Source organism: Phlebotomus papatasi, chromosome 2 (assembly GCF_024763615.1).
Source record: "Phlebotomus papatasi isolate M1 chromosome 2, Ppap_2.1, whole genome shotgun sequence".
NCBI classification, from domain to species: domain Eukaryota; kingdom Metazoa; phylum Arthropoda; class Insecta; order Diptera; family Psychodidae; genus Phlebotomus; species Phlebotomus papatasi.
Window position 1 is genome coordinate 44,128,929 of NC_077223.1, and position 9,818 is coordinate 44,138,746.

The 9,818-nt window shown below is 29.8% G+C and overlaps 1 long non-coding RNA gene across 1 annotated transcript; it reads left to right on the top strand.

Annotated features, from left to right (window-relative positions):
* Positions 1 to 547: 547 nt before the first annotated feature.
* On the top strand, positions 548 to 9,277 carry LOC129801222 (uncharacterized). Its single transcript, XR_008751678.1, has 4 exons — positions 548 to 754; positions 1,229 to 1,447; positions 5,031 to 5,202; positions 6,540 to 9,277. It is a non-coding gene; the product is annotated as an uncharacterized LOC129801222 (long non-coding RNA).
* Positions 9,278 to 9,818: the final 541 nt, after the last annotated feature.

The window sequence follows — 9,818 nt, forward strand, 5'->3', positions numbered from 1 at the left end:
CTAGAAAAAAATGCCTGAGATAGTCATCTTTTCGAGTTTTCCGTGATTTCCGAGATTTTGGATATTCAAGATTTCGACCCATACGTACGGCATTATGACATTCGGGATTTTGACCGAGACCCTATTTTACTAGACAAAATTTTTAGTGATGTTCTTATAAGCATCAGTGAACTCAATAAATGGTAGTGGTGGGATCCACACTTTTACAGATAATTTTTTTTAATGCATCTACACCGATATTTTACATAAATAAGCAGAAAAAAACTAGAAAAGTCCTGTTCCAAAAGCTATTACAATAGTTGTGACGTGCTTTATGAGAAATTACGTAATTGTCTGGCTCAGCACATGTTTTCTCAAATCTCAACACTTAAAAGCCAAAAATTGAAAAAAAAAGCTTCTCGCAAAGGAAAAAACACATTTTTCATTAATAATGAAATGTTTTATAACCTGCAATTGAATATTTCATTGAAAATAAACATTTATTTCACAATAAAATGCTGGCACAATTCACCAAAAACGCATAACTTTCGGTCGAGCGTATGTACACAGTCTGTGAATGTGTGAACAGCCGGGTTGTGCCAGTTTTGTGACATGTCATGTCATGATGTGCCAGTTTTTTCAGCTATTAAAGAGTGTGCTCGATCAGCTTAAATTCAGTGAAAATCTATTTAAAAAGTGGTTTCCCTAGTGATTTCGTCAAGGATTCTTGTAAGGAAGTGAGTGTATCCTGAGGAAATGTTCTTTTTATCGTTAGGTAAGTGAAAAATCTGATGTTTGTCTAGTATATTGAGCGAGGATGAAAATTCACGCGCATTGCTTGACGCCATCTTTCCAAATGTAGAGGCTATTGTGGGGCTCTTTTGGGGGCTTCAGTAATATGAGAATGTGGAGGACTTGTCGTAGAAATGTAAGGTGGTTGTTCTAATAGTTGACTAGATTTTTTGGCAGAGAGGGTTGCAGTAGGTCCGTAAAAAGAATATAAATTATAATCTTCTTGGCGTCTGTGAAAAGGGGCGTGGAGGGGGAGTTGGCGGGCAAATATGACAAATAGAGATTTTTTTTTGGTTTTCCAGAATAGTAATTCTTTCCTTATTAAGATTAATGCTTTAGGATCTTTTATTTGGTAAGGCTCTGGGAAATAAATAATAACGCGGAAAATAATTATTCATCCTGAAGAAATTGACCAGACCCACCAAGCACTAAAAAATTTTTTTTCCTCCAAACACAGGAGCTCCTTCTACAATCTCCTTCAGCACAACTTCATCGAACAATTTGGGCCAGTTTCTTCAAGGATTTCCTGCAAAATTCGGGAATATCAGTGTAGGTAGCACTGGTGATGATGCAGGTGGTGGAAGTGCCTCTCATTTGAGCTCCAGACAACAGCAAGCAGCCCGTGGAACAAGCAATCCCCCAAAGTTGGACATCTTTTTCATTGACCTTTTGACAGGTACGTAATGTACAAAAAGAGATTTTTTAATATGGTAAAAAGATAAAATTGGATACAGATTGACTTGAAAATCTAAATATTTAATTGCAAAAATAAATATTTTAATTGCAAATTAAAGTTTGTTTTAACAATGTCTTGTTACAAGTAATGCTTGGAACCTTAAAAATTCGTGGTTCGATTTTGTTTTCTGTAAAATTTTTCTTAAACATTGAAAAATAATAGAAAATATATACATTACGAGATTACAAGGGTTTCGAAAGCAATAATTTAGAATGTTTTCCATGATTTTCAAAAGTTTAAATTTCAAGATTTCAAATTTCCAAGATTTTCAAAAATTTTAGTTTTTTAATTATTATCTTTTTTTTTCTTTCACAATTGTAAAAGGGATGATCCTATTATTGTGAATAAATACATTATTATTATTATTATTTATTATTATTATTATTAAAAGTGTCATAAGAATTATTGCATTCATGTTCTTAAGTAAGCTACATTAAAAAAAAATCTTTTTAAAATATTTGTTAAAACATTTTTAAAATTCCGTTTCGGAGACCTGACTTTTATGAACCTCTTTGAAAAATCTAAATTTGCGATAGTTAGTATAATTTTTGATAAATTCATCCTAAATCAAAAACTCAAATATTATCAATTAACAGGTGAATGTAAGGAAAGAGCACCACGGATCGAAATATTAAGAAATGTGCTCCATATTTAGTCGAAATAGTATTTTTAGTTTCAAAATACTGTTTGGAATGGTTCTTGTATTTTTGCTGATCTATTAATTATCTATTTAACTATAGGGGGAGGCTTTGAACTTTCGCATACAAAAATGATGTTCAAGTTCAGTGATTTTTTCTGATTACCATGCAAACTGTATGGATTCTCCAACTATGCCAAAAAAAATGTCTTACTTATAAGGTTTATAATCCCACCAAACAAAATTCCAGGAAATCCTTAGATTTTCCTCCAGAGGAAAATGAAAATTTAATGGCGATTTATCCGATAGATGAATCAAGTTTCTATTATCGCACACGATTCACGCCATCATTGAACACCCCATTTTCACCGTAAATTTTGCACCGGACACTAAAAGTTGCACATCATTGTTTAAAGGGAACTCTAATCTACTTGATTAAACCATTTTTATATAGAATAAAACATTTTAATATCACTTTTTTGGAACTTTTCTGAGAGATGTTTTATTGACATTAAAAACCATTTTTTTGATTGGTTCTACGAGAATTTCACTCCGGAAACGGTTAAATCTGATGAATACTTTCTTAAAAAGTCCAAATATCACCAAATTTACACGAATCAATAAGTTTTTAAAGCTAAAAATTGACTAAAACTCTGCAAGCGAGAAGACCACACAAGATTCCACCATTCCTCCACGGAGCCGGATATGCACAAAAACGTTTGAATGCGCATCATTGAAGATTTCTCTGTTCCTGCAGCTGCAGGAATCGGGATTTAGCACAGATATTGAGCTTCAGCAGGTGAACAAGCTAAAATTTTCACAAAACATCTTCTCACGGACAATTTCTTTTCTTTGTCATGCAAAACAACACAATAGTGAGGTTATGTCAAAGATTGTCAAAAAACCAGTTGTAAACTGTATGAGCTTATTGCAGATGTGATTCTTTCATTGCACATTCAGTTTGTGCAAGCTTGAAAAATATTTTTATATCAAAGAAATGCAAAATTGCTTAATAATTACTCAACTGCAGCCTATTTGAGTCAAATTACTTCTTGTTTATCAACTTTACGATTTTTAAGTTTTCCTTTTTAGTGGTGGATCAAATCGGTAGATTACAATAGATGTGAATATGAGGGATCGTATCTAAAATGAAGTTTCCTGGAAAATATCTGAAAGAAGCAGTCTTCTATGTGCGATCGATGAATCTGAGTCAAGTTTGTGAATTTTGTTCCACCCACAAAAAGTGCCTGTTCAGCCTAAAAGATTTTTACATAAATCTGATTCCTAATAACCCTTCTACCCTTTGTGATAGTAGTTTTTCAGAAAAGTGATATTAATTCTGCACAATCGTATGAAATATTGCACAGCAAAATTACAGTTTTGGACCTGTTTTTATTTTTTGTTTCCTGAAACTAGGAAAAAAGGATTAGACTCTCAATTTTTTCAGGAAAGATGGGATTTAAGGTTAGCTATTACAATATATAGCCATATGTGAGATTCATAAAGGAATATGGGAGAAATATGAAGTGTCTGAAGGTAGCGTATGTGCGAACGATCAAAGCCTCCCCCTATCTGTACATTTGAATTTGTAATAAATTAATGTCAAATAGATAAGTTCATCATAAATCTAGAATCCAAATATTTTTATTTAACAGCGTGAATATAGATCAGGAATTAATGAGAAAGTTTTGAAGAATTCAAAATTTCAATTTTGGCGGAGTTTTGTACAAAACCGACCAATTTTAGGTGAACTTTGCAGCAAGCTTTGTACTATAAAATCTTTTTTGATCTATAGAAGCGATTTTACTGAAAACATTTATTAATATTATTTCAAAACATCAGAAAAAATTGATGTGCTGCTCTTTAACCAAACAATGTTGTAAACAATACTAATTATTTTCTTTACACTTTTGTGAAATTCTTTTCAGACATTGTTTTACATAGGGTAAGTGTGCCAAATTTCGGCATATTTGCATGCAGGCGCCAAAGTCTCAAGTTTGAAATGTAACATTTTTAATAGAAATTGATTTTTTATTACTTCTTTTTAAGGAGTGTTGCTTGGAACTTTGTAGACAAATTATCGTCTTTAGTTTCTCTAAAATCATTCTTTATCTTTTTAAAATGAATAAAAATGTAGACATAGCTTTCGCGGCCTATTTCGGCCACCTTCATTCCTATAATTATTTGCTCTTCCAGAATTCTTCCAATGTCTTTTTCATATTATCTCGTTTGTCGGAGCGACAGTTTTTGTTATTTTTTTGAATTGTATAACCTCTAGAGTACGCAAAAACTAAAAATTCATGGAAATTCGAGGAACAAAAAAGTGGCCGGAATTGCAAGCTGACCGAAATTTGGTACACGTACCCTACATAGTATAATCTTTCAAATTTCAATATACGAGGGAAGTATTAATGACATTTCTCACTTCCCAAATTCGTCGTAGAGATATATTTATTTTTTCATTTTATACGATTAATATGGTTATATATTAAGGAACCAGGAAAGAAATATGGTTCTCAATCATTCACAACAAAAGTTTTTTCAAATTAAATTCGCATTTGTGATTTTGAGTTCAACCGCCGTCGTTCGAATTTGAGGATTCAGATTTGAAAGACTCTAGTAGAGTAAAAAGATTTTAATTCAAACTGTATTCAAAATTATTCAGATTTTCTGTTATTAGTTTTTTTGAAAAAAAAAAAATAAAATATAAGCTATAAATAAATTCAATAGTCGGAAATAATTCAATATTTTTTTGTATTTTGTATCGTTTACTTATACATTTTTTCTAACTAAGATGACTCCCTTAATATTTGTTTTAAATATGATTTTATGATTTTATGATTATTTAAGATTTAATAATATAGTATTCCACTTACTTGTTTATAGAAAATGACATCGAAATAGACGAGCTACTGCATATGTATGATTTGGATGCGCTATCTTAATAAATGCACCTAATAAATTGCGCATACAATTTAAAATGGAATTAAAATTATGGAGAAAGAGTTTCCGTGACTATCTCGTAATACATCGTGGCATTGCAGAGACGAGTATCCTGGTAAGTAGCCTTTTACAACTTAGTATAAATATCTGGAGAGTTTTACTAGTTGCACTTGAACTTGAACACTTCACAGCGGTAAAACAGTGACTTTGACCCTTTTGGATTAGTCGATCTTCACATCGCTAACATGACCTTCAATCCCACCTTCCGGCTCACTGTAATCCCCAAAACTATGCTTTTTGGGTTTGTTCGGAAACGCATTGTGTGGTTTCTTACGTTGTTGTTGTGAGGTTGAGTAGATGAATATTTCGTCCACGTACGATAATACCACTACATTATCACAAACTTTTGTTTTGATATATTGCCTTTTGATTTTATATTTAGGCAATATCTAAGACGCTACAAATGGTTTTTATTCAAACATGGAGCTAGATGATCTTAACTTTAGTTATGTAACTTCTAAAAAAAAATTTTGGAATATTTTGGAGTATGCTTGGCAATATTTTGGGTATTTAATGCTATATCAGTTCAAATTACTTAGGATCCAGTAAATATTGAAGAAAAAAATGTTTTATTAGAAAAGTTCTCTGAAAAACATGTTCCATCAAATGAATTAAAAAAAAAAACAAAGCTAAAAAGACATTTTTAGAAAATAACTATTGTTTAAATGATTTACTTTTATATGTCTGAGATCTTCAATTAAATAAATTTTTTATTATGTTAAAAAAGTAATTTAGAGAAAATCTGTTGTTTTAGAATTTTCGTGACTCACTTACCCCTTAAGGGACAAAGTTAAAAAATTTTAAAATTTTCAAGCAGCATTTCTAGGAAGTGGACATGGACAGTATATTGATAGAATAAGGTGGAGCAGTTTTATGATATAATTGCAAGGGGTAACTCATAATCAATCAGATTGGCTCGAGTTCCCAAAGAAATGTATGGGTTCCCCTGGTTTCCTGAAAAAAATGCATGGGTTCCCCAGCCAGATTGGCTCGAGTTCCCCGAAATGAGTTACCCCTTGTATAATTGCACTATAAAAATCTGCTATTATTTTAATAATAGATCCGAATATTTAATAAAACGAATCTATAGGAAACGTATAATATTTTTGGCATTATTATTCAAATACTCTAAAATAATTATATAATTTTAGTAAATTTAATATCAAATTTCGCTTTAACCCTTTAAGGACGAGAACGTTTAAAATCGGGGGTCAGAAAAATCACTTTTTCCACTTTTTAGAGCAGAACATAGCTTTAGAAGGCCGTAGGAAAAATTTCATTTTTGGGTCACCGGTGACCCAATCGTCCTTAAAGGGTTAAAAAGCTGTGCAAAATAATTCCCATTTCCCTAAAAGTCAAATATTATTATGACATTATCTCAATATATTCCAGATATGAAAAACTGCAATTTCATACTGCTTTTCCATGGATTGCTTAAACCAGACCAGGATATGGAGGAAGGCAAGTTATTCAAATGTACAATCAAAGACTGTTAGGAAAGCATGGTAATCATCATAGACAGTTATTGAGTTAAATGTTCCGGCGAAAATATTGTGTTCTTACATGAATTAATACAGTGAATTAATAAAAATAATATCAATACATTACCAAAGAATTAAATCTTTTGATCAATTGAAGTTCGAAAAGAAGAAAAACAAGCTACAAAGAAAGATACTGATAGAAAAGGGCAGACGCCTACCACCAAAACTTCTGAGATCAAATTAATATTGCTACTAAAAATTGAGAAAAAATAAATGAGCAGTAAAAAGTTGAAAGTGATCAGTACAAAATTAAATTTAATCAAAACAAAAATTCGAAATGATCAATAAAAATATAAAATTTTGTCAATAAAAAGTAAAATTTTGTCAGTAAAAAGTTAAATTTGGTCAGTTAAATCTTCGGATCGATCAGTAGAAATATTCGAGTTAAACAGTAAAAAATACTGAATGATTAGCAAAAACTTAAAAGTGGTCAGTGAAAAGAAAATATGATCAGAAAAAAAAATAAAAATGAGCAGTAGAAATATCCGAGTTGATCAGCAAAAAATTAAAACTAAGCAGTCAAAATTAAAAAGTGTTCAGCAAAAAATTAAACCTGATCAGTAGAAATATTCGAAATTATCAGTGAAAAACTAAACAGTGATCAGCGAAAATTCAAAAATGAGCACTAGAAAATAAAAAGTGGTCAATAAAAAAATAAAAGTGTGCAGTAAAAAATAAAATGTGGTCAGCAACAAATAAAAAGTGGTCAGCAAAAAAAATTAAAAGTGGTCAGTAATCAAGAAATCGCACCTCAATAAGCTGATTAGGCTTATCATTGGCTCCTTTTACTGACGACATTTATTTTCTACTGCTCATTTTATTTTTTTTTGCTTTTTTTTACTGACCAATTTTTTTTACTGACCAGTTTAATTTATTACTGACCAGAATGAATATTTTTTCTGTCCATTTGTAATATTTGCTGCTCATTTTTCAATTTTAGTTGATCGTTTCTTATTTTTTACTGGTCATACTTAATTATTTTACTGACCACTTCATTTTTACTGGCCAGTTTTTAGTTTTTACTAATAACTTTTCATTTTCTATTTTTAATTAACTTTTTTTTAATTTTTCACTGATCAACTAGAATATTTCTACTGCTCATTTTGAATTTCTTTCTCATCAGTTTTTATTTTCTACTATTCATTTTTAATTTTTTGCTGTATTTTTTTTAAGTCTTTTGTTGCTCATTTGTAATTTTTTACTGATCAATTTGAATATTTTTTCTGCTCATTTTTAATATTTTACTGCTCGTTTTTAATTTTTTTACTGTTTTTTTTTTTAATTTCTTACTGATCATCTTTTACATTTCACTGATCACGTTTTACTTTTTATTAACCACTTTTCTCATTTTTTGCTGACCGCTTTTAATAAAACTGCTCTTTTTTAAATTTTTCACTGCCTTTTTTTACTTTTTACAGCCCTTTTTTTAATTTTTTACTGACGATTTCTTTAAATTTTACATATCATTTCGATTTTTTTGCTGACCATATTTGACTTTTTACTGCTCGTTTATTCAATGCCCTAAAATTTATCCTTTAATGTTTTGTGATTATTCTAGAAAATCCTAAAATTTAGTTTTCAGTTTCTAAAACAAACCGAGCAGATTTCTAAGAATTGATACTGCAAAATCTCTAAAATCAATCCGAGAATTATGAAAATTAAATATTCTGTTAATAAAATCAACTTAAAGCAATCTTGAATTGATTTTGGAAAATTTATAAATTGATCCAAATAAATTAATAAAATCAATCCGAAAATTTCTAAAAATAAGTGAACAGTTTCTAAATTCAAAACTTTTTGAAATGATTCCATATAATTTCTAAAATCAATCCGAAAATTTCTAAAAATAAGTATATAGTTTCTAAATTCAACCCGAAAGGTTTCTAAAATTGATCCTATACAATTTCTAAAATCAATCCGAAAATTTCTGAAAATAAGTATATAGTTTCTATATTCAATCCGGGAGGCTTCTAGAATTGATCCTATGTAATTTCTAAAATCAATCCGAAAATTTCTAAAAATAAGTATGTAGTTTCTAAGTTCAACCCGAGAGAGTTCTAGAATTGATTCTATGTATTTTCTAAAATCAATCCTAAAATTTCTAAAAATAAGTATGTAGTTTCTAAGTTCAACCCGAGAGAGTTCTAGAATTGATCCTATGTAATTTCTAAAATCAATCCGAAAATTTCTAAAAATAAGTATGTAGTTTCTAAGTTCAACCCGAGAGAGTTCTAGAATTGATCCTATGTAATTTCTAAAATCAATCCGAAAATTTCTAAAAATAAGTATGTAGTTTCTAAATTCAACCCGAGAGGGTTCTAGAATTGATCCCATGCTATTTCTAAAATCAATCCTAAAATTTCTAAAAATAAGTATAATAGTTTCTAAATACAACCCAGGAGATTTCTAAAATTGATCCCATGCAATTTCTAAAATCAATGTAAAAATTTCTGAAAATAAGTATTAGTTTCTAAATTCAACCCAGGAGGTTTCTCGAATCGATCCCATGAAATTTCTAAAATCAACCCGAAAATTTCTGAAAATAAGTATATAGTTTCTAAATTCAACCCAAGAGGTTTCTGGAATTGATCCTACGAATTTTCTAAAATCAACCTGAAAATTTCTTAAAGTAAGTATATAGTTTCTAAATTCAACCCAAGAGGTTTCTGGAATTGATCCTACGAATTTTCTAAAATCAACCCGAAAATTTCTAAAAGTAAGTATTTAGTTTCTAAAATCAACCCAGAAGGTTTCTATAACTGATCTCACAACATTTCTAAAATCAATCTGAAAATTTCTAGAGGTAAGTATTTAGTTTCTAAAGTCAACCAGAAAGTTTCTAGAATTGATCTTACAAAACTTCTAAAATCAATCGAAAAATTTCTAAAATCAATCCCGATTGAACTAGAATTCAGGAAGTAGTTTTAGAAAGTTTTAAGAAATATTTTCTTAAATTAAGTAGTGTCATTTTAGGAAATTTTGAGAAATATTTCTAAAAATAAGAAAGTTAGTTGCTTGGAGCAAAATTTAGCCTATTTTTAGAGTGATTTTTCTTGTTTTTAGTGGCATATTTTTCTCTGTGTAGTTAATTTAAGTGCTAATCTTTATTGTTAACGGTACGTGAAGTTTT